At 40.1% G+C, this 16,167-nt stretch overlaps 1 protein-coding gene across 6 annotated transcripts in view; it reads right to left on the reverse strand.

Moving 5' to 3' along the window:
* RNF19A (ring finger protein 19A, RBR E3 ubiquitin protein ligase) overlaps positions 1–16,167 on the reverse strand; it is a 62,400-nt gene that overhangs the window by 23,307 nt on the left and 22,926 nt on the right. Inside the window, exon 3 of one of the 6 annotated variants that reach the window (XM_080611332.1) lies at positions 10,540–10,652. The exons of 4 other annotated variants lie outside the window; for them this stretch is intronic. The gene's annotated coding sequence lies outside the window, so the exon portion shown is untranslated. Of the gene's footprint in view, positions 1–7,761; positions 7,862–10,539; positions 10,653–16,167 lie in introns of those variants that run through there. One more of the 6 variants, XM_080611335.1, reaches the window with a different exon arrangement.

Here is a 16,167-nt window from a genome sequence, read left to right on the forward strand (position 1 = left end):
AAGAAAAAAACCCAAAACTAACCAAACAAAAAAACCCACTCAAACAAAAAAAGGGAACCAACTCATAAAAAAAAAAAAGTACCCACACCCCCCTCTCATCTGATTTGTAAAATAGAGGTCATGTGTTTTAGACCACTAGACTGTTTGATTTTTAAGCCACTCTAGTCTGTTTTTTTCGAACGCTGAATTAGTGTTACCTCCCTCCCAAAGGAAAATCTTACCTCTGTGGAACACTATCCAAAAAATCGTACTTTATTGAAGCGTATTTTGAGAACATAACACACTCTTCCTTCCCTCCTAAGGGAACATTTTCAGCCTAAAATCTAGTCAAAAAGCATCTTGGATACTTTACCTGCTTCTGTTCCCAAAACAAATCTAATAGCTTTACAGCTGCTGTTTCTCATTAAATGAAGTAAAGTATTCCCTTATTTAAAGAAAAAAGGTGAAACAAATGAAACTGCTCGACAGTGATGACAGAAAGGAACATCCTTCTCTCTTGGACTTTGACATGATGTTCCAGATACATGTAGTTGGTGGACAGTGTCCAATACGCATATCCTATAGCCCATGGCTGGTGATAAATTATGTCTGCGTGTCTTAGAAGTACAAGAATAACCTTGAAAGCATTATTATAACTACATTCTTACTAACATCTGTATGTTTACACAGATCCTACCAGGACAGTGGAAATTGCCATCCTCCCCAAGCATTAATTTCAGGCAAGACAGTGTTTGGTTGGTTGGTTGTGGGTTGCCTTTTTTGGTTGTTTTTTTTTTGTTTTTTTTTTTTTTGTTTTTTTTTTTTTTTTTTTGTTTGTTTGTTTTGTTTTGTTTTGGTTTGGTTTTTGTTTTAAGAAAAAATAGAAAAAAAGTAGGAAATAAACACAATAACACAGCCAAGCCTGTGACCACAAGCCTTCCCCTCCTCCCTTTCTCTGGAGAGGAAAGAATGCGTATTACAGCATTTTTGCCAGTTCCAACAGATGTACAAAATCAAGAAATAGCAGCTCTGGTGATGAACCAGTTGTAATTTTTTTTTTTTTTTAAACAAAGATTCTCCCATGTTCTAAAGAAAGGGACAATTAGTTCTATAGTTCTCTCTGTGTAATGGGATCTGATAAGTAGTCTTTCAGAAACAGCAGACTGCTCTTCTAAAGAAAATGGTTAAAACTTTGTCAGGGTTTTGAACAGGGAAGTTGCCAGTTATTTCAGACAATCATCAATTATGCTCTCTAGATTTAAATGCATAAAGCTAGTTTTAAAAGCCATACTCTTCCTTATATAGTAATTTTGGATTGCCATTTTAGTGACATTCAAAGATGACTTTGCTGAAGTGAAAAGATTCAGCAGGTGATTTATTACAGGAAAAAATGAAGACAAATATTACATGCTAAAAAAACCATAAAAGCCTTACTAGCACAATCTGGAGCACTGGCCGGTTTTTATGTTGCCCAACCCAACATAGCATCTGCATGATTTTACTGACAAAAAGAAGGAAAAAAATTATCTGATTCTGTACAGCCAAAGAACACAGGGCCTGTATTATTCCACTAACAGTGTGTCCGCATGAAATACACTGTGTGAAAAATGAAACTCTAAATCAAGTCTTGAAACAAGCCGAGACACACAATTATGGGAATAACAACAAAAAAACTGTTTTTGACCAGCAACATTCTGCAAGTTCTGTCCCATCTGACTAGTATAACCTCCATCAACATACAAAGGAAACTAACATGGGCAACAGCAAAGGGATAGGAAAACCGCACACAGTATCTAAAAATGTAAATTCACCACTGTCCTCAACATTTCCTCAAAAGCACTTACCGAATAGATAAAAAAAACATGTTTCTGGCTTCCTGCCATCCCTAAAGCCCTACCACAAATCCAAATTCCAGGCACGCTTTGCATTCTGCTCATGCCACAGACTACCACAAAACATCAGTTGCCAAAGCACAAACACACCTTGTCATTTGAAGAGCTCCAAAAGCACAAAATGACATTTAAAGATGTAACTCTTATAAAGCTCAATACTTAACTGCAATCTGTTCCTTCAGAAATCCTTCCTAAACTGTTTGCTGGGGAAAGTTAACTAACATCCAGTTAATTTCCTTCTAGAATTCTTCTTGACCATGCTGCTTTAAGTACGTGCTATTGCTGACCATATAAAGGAGGGGGAGAGAATGGAAAATCAGAATAATCTTGTAAAGGGAGAAATTTTCAACTGACAAAATCACTGGGGTAAAAAGTATCTTCTGCTATAGTTCTCCATGACAGACCTTTTCCTTGTCTCACCTTACAAATTTCCAAACATTTCTGAAAATTTCCAAACTTTTTTGGGCAGCCAAGTACAACCCTACAGATTTCACAAGAAAAAGCCCTACACTTCTATAAGCCAGCTGCTGGGGAAGACTAACTCCCTCATGCTCCAAACTGTCCTCCAAACACACCAGAGGCACAAGTTCAGTGCGCTGCCTGCTCTTTTATTACACCTTCAACCGAGCATACCGGATCAACAAATGTGGGAGTCTGCCATCAGGCCAAGCAGCTGCATACACATTTCCAAAATGAAGGCAGGCTTAAACATTTGTGCAGCAAAGCAGAAAAATCACCATTAACATAGATACAGCTACATCCTCACTAAAACCCTCCAACATTCCCTCATGTCATTGGTGCTTAAATGGCAAATGAGGACTTTCTGTATTGCAAAAAAACAAACACCCCAAAACCCACTCTTCATTTCAGGCATTTGCTCCTCCTTACAATTTAACCAAGCACCAACTTTATGCTAGCATACTGAAAGCTACTGCTTTATTAAAACTGACTGCTACCAGCTTCATTCTCTTACATCTCTAATTCCTAACATCTATGCTCTGTAGCTGCTTTCTGAGATGCTTAGAGATGCTTAAACTGCCCCAGCTTAAAGACAGCTGAAAAGGAAAAAAAAAAAAACAGAGCTCAAAGTTCATCCACTGACAATGCATCACAGATCTAAAATACATTTCTGTCTTCCTCTTCCAAGGAGCATCTCCTGTCAATCACATAGTATCCTGGAATTTCTAAGTTATGCAACAGAGAAGGGCTGGTTGGAAATGTGATGCTCCAGGGCAGCCTTGGATGCAGTGACCACGAGATGGTCGAATTCGAGATCCTCGGGACAGCGAGAAGAGCGTGCAGCAAGCTGACTGCCCTGGACTTCAAGAGAGCAGACTTTGGCCTCTTCAGGAACCTCCTTAGTACGGTTCCATGGGATATAGCCCTAGAGGGCACAGGGGCCCAAGGCTCTCGGTTGTTATTCAAGGATCACCAGCTCCAAGCTCAGGAGTGTTGCATCCCAACTAGAAGGAAGTGCAGCAGGAGGGCCAGGAGACCTCCTTGGATGGATAAGGAGCTGCTGAGGAAAATTCAAAGGAGAAAAGAGGCTTATAGAAGGTGAAAGCAGGGACAGGCGGCCTGGGAAGGATACAGGGATGCTGTCCGGAAAGCTAGGGACCAGGTGAGGAAAGCTAAGGCCCAGTTAGAATTGAACTTGGCTAGGGATGTTAAGGATAATAGGAAGGGATTCTATAGGTACGTAGCGAATAAAAGACTAGGGACAACGTAGGCCCCTCCGGAAGATATCAGGAGAACTGGCTACCCAGGATTTGGAGGAGGCTGAGGTTCTTAATGACTTCTTTGCCTCGGTCTTCACTGGCAAAGTCTCTGACCGCACCACCCAAGACTTGGAAGGCGAACACAGGGACTGCGAGAATGAAGACCCTAGGCCCACTGTAGGAGAGGATCTGGTTTGAGACCATCTTAAAAACCTAAACGTACACAAGTCCATGGGACCTGACGACATCCATCCACGGGTCCTGAAGGAGCTGGCGAATGAAGTTGCTAAGCCACTGGCCATCATATTTGAAAAATCATGGCAGTCAGGTGAAGTTCCCGACAACTGAAAGAAGGGAAATATAACCCCCATTTTCAAGAAGGGGAAAATGGATGACCCGGGGAATTACAGACCAGTCAGTCTCACCTCTGTGCCTGGCAAACTCTTGGAGCAGATTCTCCTGGAAGGCATGCTAAGGCACATGAAAAACAAGGAGGTGGTTGGTGACAGCCAGCATGGCTCCACTAAGGGGAAATCCTGCCTGACCAATTTGGTGGCCTTCTGTGATGGGGCTACGGAACTGATGGACAGGGGCAGAGCAGTTGACGTCATCTACCTGGACATGTGCAAAGTGTTTGACACTGTCCCACAAGACATCCTTGTCTCTAAATTGGAGAGACATCAATTTGATGGGTGGACCACTCGGTGGATAAAGAACTCGCTGGATGGCCACACACAAAGAGTTGTGGTCAATGGCTCGATGTCCGGCTGGAGACGAGTAACGAGTGGTGTCCCTCAGGGATCGGTGTTGGGACCGGTCTTGTTCAACATCTTTGTCGGTGACATGGACAGTGGGATTGAGTGTGCCCTCAGCAAGTTTGCTGATGACACCAAGCTGTGTGGTTCGGTTGATACGCCGGAGGGAAGGGATGCCATCCAGAGGGACCTCGACACGCTTGTGAGGTGGGCTGATGCCAACCTTATGAACTTTAACCATGCCAAGTGCAAGGTCCTACACCTGGGTCGGAGCAATCCCAGGCACAGCCACAGGTTGCTCAGAGAAGAGATTCAGAGCAGCCCTGCAGAGAAGGACTTGGGGGTGTTGGTCGATGAAAAAATTAACATGAGCCGGCAGTGTCCGCTCGCAGCCCAGAAAGCCAACTGTATCCTGGGCTGCATCAAGAGGAGCGTGACCAGCAGGTCGAAGGAGGTGATCCTGCCCCTCTACTCTGCTCTCGGGAGACCTCACTTGGAGTATTGTGTGCAGTTCTGGTGTCCTCAACATAAAAAGGACATGGAACTGTTGGAACAAGTCCAGAGGAGGGCCACGAGGATGATCAGGGGACTGGGGCACCTCCCGTATGGAGACAGGCTGAGAAAGTTGGGGCTGTTCAGCCTGGAGAAGAGAAGGCTGCGTGGAGACCTCATAGCAGCCTTCCAGTATCTGAAGGGGGCCTACAGGGATGCTGGGGAGGGACTCTTCATTAGGGACTGTAGTGACAGGACAAGGGGTAATGGGTTAAGACTTAAACAGGGGAAGTTTAGATTGGAAATAAGGAAGAAATTCTTTACTGAGAGGGTGGTGAGGCACTGGAATGGGTTGCCCAGGGAGGTTGTGAATGCTCCATCCCTGGTGGTGTTCAAGGCCAGGTTGGATGAGGCCTTAGGTGACATGGTTTAGTGTGGGGTGTCCCTGCCCATGGCAGGGGTGTTGGAACTAGATGGTCTTAAGGTCCTTTCCAACCCTAACTATTCTATGATTCTATAACATACCCCTGCTCACTCTACACATGCCTCAGGTTCAGCTAAAAATCTGGCATCACTAAAACAGTGAGGAACAGTTTGAAAGAGCTTAATTTTGACAGCTATGTGCTTCTGTAGCACTATGTCCTGCTGAAAAACCCCACCATACTCATGTCAACGCACATGGTGTCAGAGCATGCTAAGGCTGTTAGGTGGTTTAATCACAGATGATTTAGTACAAGCAGAACCAACGCTTTGCAACTTGGAAGTAAACAAATGGAAATTATGTGGAAACAACAAACGTTCTGGCAGAGCTTTTATACGCACTAAGCTGAAAACTAAAATCCTTTAATGGTAGCATAACACAGTATAAGTGAAATCCTTGATTGCAGTAAGCGCTTTCTGCTAATTATGACTCCTTCAATACATTTCCCCTCAAAAACCAAAATCAAGAATAGCAACATTTTCCATTACATCTTTAGAAGACTGACTTCTAAACATGTTTAATTTCTGTGGCTTTTTTGGATGACTTCTAAGTTTGATTTCTAATAAAAGGTGAAATGAAAGGGTTGATAATATTTGGATTAAATTGAAAAGTCTATTCTATAAAACAAAGTTAACAAATTTGTATCAGCAGATTTCTCAAGCTTTTAAACCAAACTTAAACCTACAGATACTTATCAGACATTTACAGTGATTTGTTAGCGTATGCCAGGATGCAAAAAACATAAAGTTGATGTAACTTGAGTCATTTAACTCAAACTGAGCTGTGTAAAATGACTTCAAAAATATACTCATGTAAATTTCACTTCATTATGGCTTTCCTCTTTTGACTGGTATGGTAGTTCACATTTTATGAAGTTTATCTAAGCAAAAAGTAATTTTAATATCTCAGACACTTTTTCAGGAAGATATCTTTACTCTCCTGCCCTGCTTTATTCTAGGAGCCACATAGGTAAATGCTTCTCTTAAAGCAAGAAGACTATCCATTATGGAAGTTACCAGAGTTGCTTCTACTTCTAGTAAATCTTTTTCAGAGTTAAAATTAAAATTGATCATTTAGTTAATAAGGCTCTCATTTCTTTATGCTTACTATAGACTATTGATAGCTGCACAGGGACCATTATTTCAAAAACAGGACTCCCCTCTTGTCAAAGGCAAGTTTTTGAAAGCCCTTAGAAATCTGCCGTGTCAAGTCTCAAACTTTACGTATCTTCAAACAACAGACGAACAGGTTCAGTGAACTAATTTTACATTTTTAATTTATGCAAATTCCAAACACTAGGAGTTAAGTTGCCCACACTTACTGTACCAAGCATTCACTGTCCAGTTTCACACTGGAGTTTGCAGCAGGCTCAGCAAAGGTGCTGACAACATCTGGGACATACCCATACCAGCACAGAACTGATAAGCAGAACAGAGTAGGGCCCATATCCCTAATCTGAAAAGAAGTTAAACTCTCTTGGACAAGCCAGCTTGACACATGAAGACCACTAGACCAGTGCCAAGTGAGAAACATGAGGTCTTCCAGCAGCAAAAGGACATTCTTTGGTGTTCCTATAACCAGACTCTGCATTACTTTTGGGAAGTCTTCTAGTAAGTGGGATCAGTTCACAGACACTATGTAATGCCTTGTAAAAATTAAATAAAAGACTATCACTAGATACCAAAAGAAGACAAAAGGGTGGAGTAATTCGCTTATCACACGTAAGCTTTTCTTTTCAGGTGATAATCTACACTTCAACTGGGATGTTCACTAAAGCAAGGAGACTGCTATTTATTCGTAAAGCATCTTTCAATAAACACTGAATTAAAACATTATGGTTTCTCTAATCAACTTTCTGTCCAGATTGTTACTTCATATTCCAAATCATGTTATAAGAAAATCTGCTATTCAGAGATACTGTTATACAAGAATTTAAGAGAAAAGCACTTGCGAGACAGAGATATTTTAATCTCTTAAAAATCTACATACTGCACTGTTACCATGTCCCAATTTATTCTGACTGCACTTTATTTTTCCTTAAAGTCCTGTGTCAATTATCTGGAAATTCTACTTTCACTTCCAGGACAAAGCAATATTGTTTGTAAAACAATAAAGCAAGCAGACAGACTATGAAACCACTTAGCATTCAAAGCCTGAGACAGCCAGACTGACTGGACACTAAAGTCAAAAGATTGACCGTATTTAAAAGACACAGAAGCCTGCAGAGTACACACTGCAGAATTGCCAAACGTTAACTGAGATACAGTGTTCTATTTTAAAAGTCACAGTGACATGACAAACCAATCCTGAAGCTAGAAAAATCTTCAACAGCTTATTAATAAAACAAGTTATGCTTCTTCCTTAGAAATTTGTGTGCAATACATTCTGTATCATGTGTTCATGACAGCTGCTATTAGGAAAGGAAGTCTCACAAGCTGCTCAACTCATTCCGAAAGTCTCCGAATGACTGATTGCCAACTCCAGCAAAACTGTTCCTCTTGCACATAACGCGTGTAAAGAAGAGAGTTCACTTCAAGCACTTCCCCTCAGTCTGGTGACAAACAAGAAAAAATTCCTTAAATTGTAAAAACATTAATTTTCCAAGCCAGCAGCATTAAATCTGGGTATATTGAGTGCAATGGTTGACCAAAACTAAGAACTCACTGGAGAGACGCTTCTTCTTTGTGAATCTTCAGGCCTACATCTTTTTCAAATAAGACCACTAGGCTCAATTTTCCCTTATCTAACTCAGCAGAGCAGTCTTAGTTCAACCATGCACTTGCTTGCTGTGTTGAAAAGCTTCTCCTATGCACTGTAGTGCATTACTGAAAGCAAATGTACACCAAACTCAGCCAACAGAAACCAAAGTCTTGGAAACACAGGGAGAGGAAGGAAGGAAAACAAAACATCACCAGAACTTTTAACTATGTTAATCCTTTAATCATTAAAATCCTCACAATAGCATAATTATTTTCTTGCCTCAGTGATGGGAATATATTCTCTGTGCAATGTTGAGCACGTACTTTCATTTCTAAATATTGTGGGGAGATTGATTTTTTTTTATGTATACACTGAAGTAATGTTCTAGAATATCTGACAATTCCAAAATATAGCTAGAGGTTTGGAAAGTTGAAGCAGCACTCCAGGATTAAAAACTGCACAAGCTGCCTATGCACAAAAAAAGTTTTAATCTAACTGTATTAGTACTTTCATTTAAACTGAGCATTCTTTATGACCATCAGCTGAAAATTAGCCAGTATGAACACATCATTCAAAAGATTGACAAATTACTTTGGCTGAGACAAATAAAAAAATTCAAAACCCAAAGTCTTCCCCACCCCTAAAGTGAAAATATATTGTAAATTCTGCTTTTAAAATCCTAATCATCTGTAAGAGCAGTCAATATAAAAGAGCTAAGGAACTTAATTCTGAATTATGTCTTCTGAGAATGCTTATATGGTATGAACAGACATTCACCAATGCAGCCTGAAACTATAAATAAAACAAAGCACATTATCTGGCAACTACTATAGCAAAATAATCCCAAAGCAAACGTTCAGGTTTTCAGCTCTGTATTTATTCTAGTTAAAAGCAAGTATTCACCACTTTGGGTTTTACTCTTTACTACTGCTGAATGATACCTTGGAATTTCCTGCAGTTGCTTTTCATGCTCAACTATACATTGCAAAATAACTGGAATAAATATATACACCAGTGAAACAACTTCAGAAAGTTTTGTTTCCAGTAGTGTCACCAATCCTGCAAGTGGAAAACACTGCAACACTCCCGAATGCTGAGATCATTCCTACAGAAAAGCATTCCCAAATGTCATTTCAGATCTGTAGTTTTGCCCAATCAAACAGTAATGGCTATATACTGAATTCTGACAAGCTTTTGTTTTCAACCAGGCTTTAAAGTTTGTCCTACTAGAAAAAACAAACTGAATATAAGCATATCAAGATACAAGGTGAGACATATATTGTAGTAGAGGGATCTGAAATCAAGAACAGAATTTCCAGAGACAGCACAGAGAGAATCTGAACAGTATGCCAGAGAGACGGCAGTCTGGAAGGATATATAAGAGGTAACAGATCTCAGTTCCTGGCCCCTATTGATTCTTGAATTCAGCAAGGGCCAGAAGTTAGTCTTGAACTGAAGATATTCTTGATCAGCTGACTGGCAGCATCTTCCAGCTCTGTCTTTTCTCTGGCATAAAACTAACCTCTATTTTCAGGGTGGGGGAGAAAGAAAGAAAAAATATTAAAAAAAACCCAAACAAAGCCACCCCACACACTGATCTTGAAACAGCTTTGCTTCAACATAAGAAGTGCTGGAAACTATTAATGGATTACTTTTTTAATCCTCTGGTGCTATTTTCCCAGTTTTATCAACAAAACAGATACACAGACATACTTCGGATAAAACTTACAAACTAACTAGAACAGTTAAATAGGAGCAAGTTAGTAAGCGTTCTGAATTCTTCCAGCAAGATTAAGTTTGGCTGTGTTACCTTACCATGGGCTAAGAACTCGGTCAGCTTCTGAAAGCCACTGTTATGACTTACAGCAATTTACTAAACCACTGCAGACTGACAATATCTCGGCCTTTGAGAACTGAATAGCCACTGTGTATTGATCTCGGCTGATGTCTCTTTACAGAGAAACTACTAATTCTGGTAAATATAATTCAATACAAAATTTTCAGAAAGACGTGGGTGACTGTGTGTCTATTCTAGCAGCATCAAGCCCAGGATACAGACAAGAACTATGAGTTTTCTGAACTCTGCTATGGCTAATGCCATAACTGCTGCAACTGCCCTCAGGTCAGGTACAAAAGTACACCAGTGTAACTAACTGCTCCTGTTCACCCAAGAAATGAGATTAGTGCAAAGCCTAATATAATATGCCCAATCCTACTGCTGCCTGGCCTGTGAATTTATTCCATTAGTATGTTACTGAAAAACTCTGCATGGATGTATTTCAAATCACCAAGTCCATTTTTTGTTTAATGATAGCTCTGGTTAAACTGGTGCAATTTCAAATACAGGCCAAAATAAAAACAAAACAAAAAGTAAAACAAAGCAAAACAAAACAAAAAAAAACACAAAACAAAAAAAACACAAAACAAAAAAAAAAAACCACAAAACAAAACAAAAGAAAGAACAGAGAGAGACAAAAACAAAGACAGAGAAAGATCTAGCCAGTGAAACAAAAATACTTCACCGTGCCAGGAACACTGCCTCTAGCTTCCAGACAGGAAACGCTCACTGCTTCCAGAAAAACCATTGGCGTCAGGAAATGGCAAAAGTACCACAAAACTTATCTCAATGCCAAACCTAACGTAGAACAAAAGGAGAACATTACAAGAGGAATGTAAAGACAAACTGACTAGGCATCAAACACGGCTATATTTGCTTGTGAATACAGGAGGTGAAAATTTCAATGTTACTGATGTTTCTTTGGGGGTATGTTAGTGGAAAGGATTCTTCCAGTCCTGCTGAAAATAAATAAATAAAAAAGACCAGGCTGAAAAGATAGAGCCGATTCAGCATAGACAGCGCAAGAGAAGAGGAGTGATCTGGCAGCCTTTACAGACAGACTCTACTAGCACTATAAATAGTATAAACAGTAGTTACAAAGCACAAAGCAAGAGAAAGCTGAATGAGTGACATTTAAAGTATACCTGATGCTGTACCTATGCTGGAAATACAATATATGTCAACCAGAGGAGTTATTCTGCCAGCACAGTTATTCCACCTACAACAACATAATTTTCAATGCCAAAAAAATACGCTATGTCAGCACACAGCAAGGCTTAGCCAGTTTTAATGCAAGTTTTTCCAAACATTTTTCACTGACAGCAACACAGTGTAACTGCAACAAACTGGAGAGTAAGCAGTTTCTCTATGCACAAAAACCTGCTATATCAAATGGCTAGAAAATTCTGTGCAAAAACACCCACTCTTGGCTTTAAAGACTTACTCTTGTGAAACTTTCAGTCTTCGTTGCCTTGTAAATGGCACCCAAGCACAAAGCAACACAGGAGAGTTTGTGAATCCTCTCCAAGCCACTGCACATTAGCCAGCAGTCTGACAGTTTTGCATGTCAGAAGACACCACATCACACAGTGGTGATGAAACCCTGGCAATGCTGTGATATTCTGGATTGTCAGAATGCTTCACAACAAACTTGTAAAAAAAACCCCAGCATTCCAAGGTTCCCTGCTGTGCTCAATACATTTAACAACAGAATACAAAGAAGAAAATGCACAGGACCTGCAGTGATTCCACTCCGCCGGTTGAGGAGTGCAGCAGCAGCACTTGCTGGCACACTGAGTGAGCAGCTGCCGGAAAGGAAAAAAGTAAGTGTGGGTCAAGATGTATTTGCACTATTCCACTTACTCCATGACTTTTAAATTAGCAAGCTGCATCTCCACTGCCAGGTCCCATAACACAGGGAGTATTTCTGAAATACAACTCCCCTGCACTCATGCTTTTGAGCAGAGAGCCTTTTTCCCTAATACTTTCTCCCTCCATATTTACACATGCAAGCTCACATATGCTAACACATCTTTAAATACACTTTTGTTGGATGTTACTCTTTTCTTCCACACAGCATCATCTTAAACAGCTCTTTCTACACAATTACGGAATCATCATTAGTTAGGCCCCTTCATTGGACAGCCTGTGAGACATCATCCATTTCAAAGAATTACAGGCACAAAAGTCCCCACATAAATCAAGCATCAGGCAATTCCTAAAAAAGCAACTGTGCTTTTCTCCATTATTGTGAACAGCTAAACACTTTCTAATTACAGTCTCCAAGCCAACCTGTGCTATTTCAGGCTCTGAGGTAAAAACCATACTTTGCGGTTTTCAAACAGCAACACTGGTAATACGCCTTCAACGATACCCTTTTTAGTAAAACTTAAAAAAAACCAAAAAAAACAAAACCAAAAAACATCTAACACCTTAAGTCAGATACAAAAGCTTCCTAGACCACAGAAACATAACATTTGGTAAACTGAATTAGTACAGAAGATGCTGCCTCTGGCCAGGAGTACTTGTTACCCTAAACCTGAGATAGTCCTCAAATGTTGGGATGATTTTTTCCCCTTTAAAAAGCAGAGTAAGTAATCTGTAAGCACTACAAAAGCTTCTTGCTTAATTTTTTAAATCAGCTGCAGTCCTCCAGCCAGACTTTGAATCCCATCACAGTGACACACACAATTCTGCTCTGGCCTTAAATATAGCTCTCCTGAACTGTTTGCAGCCAGATAAATCCCAAATGAAACAAGTATCTTAAACTGAATATAAAGCACAGGCTTTTATATTTAAACCAATCTCATTGACTTGGAAATAATCAGCAATAACAAAAGTAAATTCCTTGTTCATCTTAAAAATAAAATATTGCTTTCTCTGGCAGCTCATTAATTCACAGTTTTTAAGTCTTTGCTTTCTTTCTACTTGGAAGCCAACCACTAGGAATTTCAAATCGCAGTAGATGAATACTGATTTTTTTTTTTCTGCTTATCTAAACCTCATGTTAACACTGGGGAAAAAAACCCAAAACAACAAAAACAAAACCAACAAAATCTTTAGCAATACATATAGTTTGCTGCTGAAAAATATTTTTGCTTGGAACACCAGCAAAGAACTGCTACTGTAATCCCAGTTTAAAGAGCTAAAAGCAATATCCCGCAAGCAGAGCATCAGGCATAAATATTTACAAAACCACCTGAAATGTCTGTAACAAACAAATGGGACAACATATCGTTTGTCAAGTACATTTTCTACCCACAAAATACACCTAGAAGTATGCTACAAACACCATTCACAATGATTCCTCCCACCCACTCACTCCAAATCCTGCTTCAATTCCTACATGCCATTATCCACACCAGCCGGAGCAGCTGCATGTGCGCAATGCAAACCTCACCCTGACTCTGCTGACGTCAAAGTTTTCTTGCCAACAGATGCTTCTGAAGTAGTTACATTAAGCCTTCATTGTGCTGTGTAACTCAGAGGTTAGATTCCTGAATCAGGAAACGAATGCAGAAGAGCCTGAAGTGAGAGAGGACAATTCAATTTTTCAGTCTGAGACTGCGGCTGTATTGGGTACAGTCTCTTCATCTGACTGGCTCATTTTCCAGGCTTCAGGTAATTCTCTGTAACAATCAAAGGCAGAGGGAGAACAAAGCAGTGGCCATAAAAACTGAAGAGGTCAGCTGAAGCAACCAGCTAAGCAGTGAACAGAGAGTAGGCAAGGCAAAAGCACAGCCTGCTGCCCTGTTTGTGTCCTCCAGTCCCATCACAGCAGCTCAGCAGGAACCAGCACAAGCTCTCAACTAGCACACCTTGTCCCTTCGAGCCAGGCAGCCTGACCCAGACAGAGGGAGAGCAGACAGCAGTGCATTTGTCTTCTTTTCCATCTTCAAAAACAAAGCAGATGTCTCAAGTAAGATCATCTGAAATACTCTAAAAGCAGAAATTGGAGCCAAAGCTAACAGTCTGTATGCTCTGCAGATCACTTTAAGACGAAAAGATTCCTGAAACTGCCTGCAGACACTGTGTCTATGACAGTGGCAGAATACCTCGCACTAGCTATCTGGGAAATGAACAATATTACTAAAAAGATCGCAGAAATTAACTCAAAAGCCTCCTCTATGCACTCAAGCTTTTCACGCTACCAGGGATCACCTCTGCACCAATCCAACACTGACAACATTCTGAATTTTTACTCAGAAACGTAGCAAGCCCCACAGATGTGAAGGCACATTCACAAGTGGGACTGCGCACGTCTCAAGCTCAAGTCTGTACACAAAAGAACACCTGCAGTCCGCTAATGGCACTAGGACCTTGCAAACCATCTTGACGCCTCACTCTCTGCTACCCCCATACATTTAAAATTAAAGGCTCCTCATTTCTATCAGAGCTTCTGTCTGACCTATTGAGAGTCCCACACAAAAGAGAAGACGACCCTTCACAGAGGACAGCAGTAGCTGAAGCAGACTTTAAATGTGGATTTTACGCTTGAATGTTTGTGTGCAGGTTTGTAACAGCACTCAGCTTCCCCAGCCACTGACAACATGACTGTTCTCGAATGAAAATCTGGGAGAAAAATGTGCATCTGACAGGGAAACCAGACAAACCAGAGATGATGTTGACATTTGAACAAAAAACAAACCCAGAGAGCTTCAGGTTTCATGTTCACAAAGGGCCACGTCTGCCTCCAGATAACCTGGTGACACTATCAAACATGACCTGGAGTTAACAGTGGTCAGCTGTTCCAGCTCAATGGACTGTGATCTGGACAAACCTGAATTTGTGTTTGCCATCTCCCAGCAAGACTGGATAAATACAAAATACCTGGACTCGATGCCAGCTGCTCCTTGCAAAGTCCAGCTATCACACCTTACTTCCCCTCAGCTGCAAGAACCACTATACAGGTATGAATCCTAGGCTCTAGTCTCAACCCAGACCTTTCCTCTGGCTATCAAAACCAATTCAACCAACACTTATGTTTATTCAGGAGGGTGGTGACAGGGGGAGGAAACAGCCAGAGTAAACAAACTCCAAAACTATTTGAGGCTTCAAGAATGGAGTATTATCACCAGCTCCATTCTTCAGGCAGCACACAATTGCCTACAGCAAACGTAAAACATCTGTGCAAGAGATTTCATTTTCCCCCAGATCTGCTTTATAACACAGGACAAAAGTTCCACAGAATTAATAAATATCCTTGATGACTGTTTCGTATTTGATTTGAAATATACTTCTCTAACCTTGTTATGCTGCAATAGGCTTGTGGTTTCCTTGCTAGCATGAGACAAAAATGAATCATACACTGTACCAGTGCCAAAACAGAATAATACAGGCCCAATAATTGTTATTGAGGAACTAAAGTCCCCTGCAAAAACCTCAGCTGCACAACTGTTTCCACTGTAGGATTAACTTTTTAAGTAATTTTGAAATTTAACAATTTTGCCCACAAAAAAGACACAAGATGTCAAAGTTCTAGTAGTCTAGAAGTGAGACATTTTAATCAGATCACTTTAACATAAGTTGTTAAAATACGAAATTTTATGATTTATTATTTAGAAGCTTCAAGTCTGTGATTATACTGTGGAAAGAGTAGATACTTCCACAAATTTTACTTACTTAAAAAAAAAAAAGTCAAGTTTTTCCATTTCTAGTATATTAAGGTATTTCAGTAAGGAGGATTTATAGACTATTCTCTAACCAGTTATTCAACACTGTACTAAAAAAAAAAAAAGTAATCAAAAGCTGTAACTGAAATGTTATTCAGAAATTAATTCTGAGGTTTTAGCAGCTCTTTTTCCTGCTTATATCTTTTAAGAATACCATTATTAAGAAAGGTATTAATGACAATTCCCTTTCTGTCCCTGTTTTTCACCTTTTTCATGTGCAATCCCACTGTTTAGCAGTCATCCTCAAATCATTCTACTGACTGGAAGCTATCAAATACTGGATTGAAGGAACATAAATGATTCCTCACTCTGAAACGGCATGCAACTACAAAAGTACTCTGCTGCATATTTTTAACCATTATTATTAAAGAATCCTCCTTAGAAGAGCAAAACTGTTGCCACCCAGCAAAAGGAAGTTGTCACCTTGTAGTATCACAGTTGGATACCTGTGAGAGCTGGGCAATGGAATTTAAGGAAGCAGGAAGACCAAAGCACATTCAAAAGGATTCTAACATGACAGCAGGTAGAGAATGTGAAAAATAAATGCAAATAAACAAGAAAACCAATCTTCCAAGCCAACTCTCATGTCACAACACTAAATGCAAACAGGAATCATTCCAGCTTGCAATGTAAGACTTCCA

Source organism: Psittacula echo (assembly GCF_963264785.1).
Source record: "Psittacula echo genome assembly, chromosome: 2".
Taxonomy (NCBI): Eukaryota; Metazoa; Chordata; class Aves; order Psittaciformes; family Psittacidae; genus Psittacula; species Psittacula echo.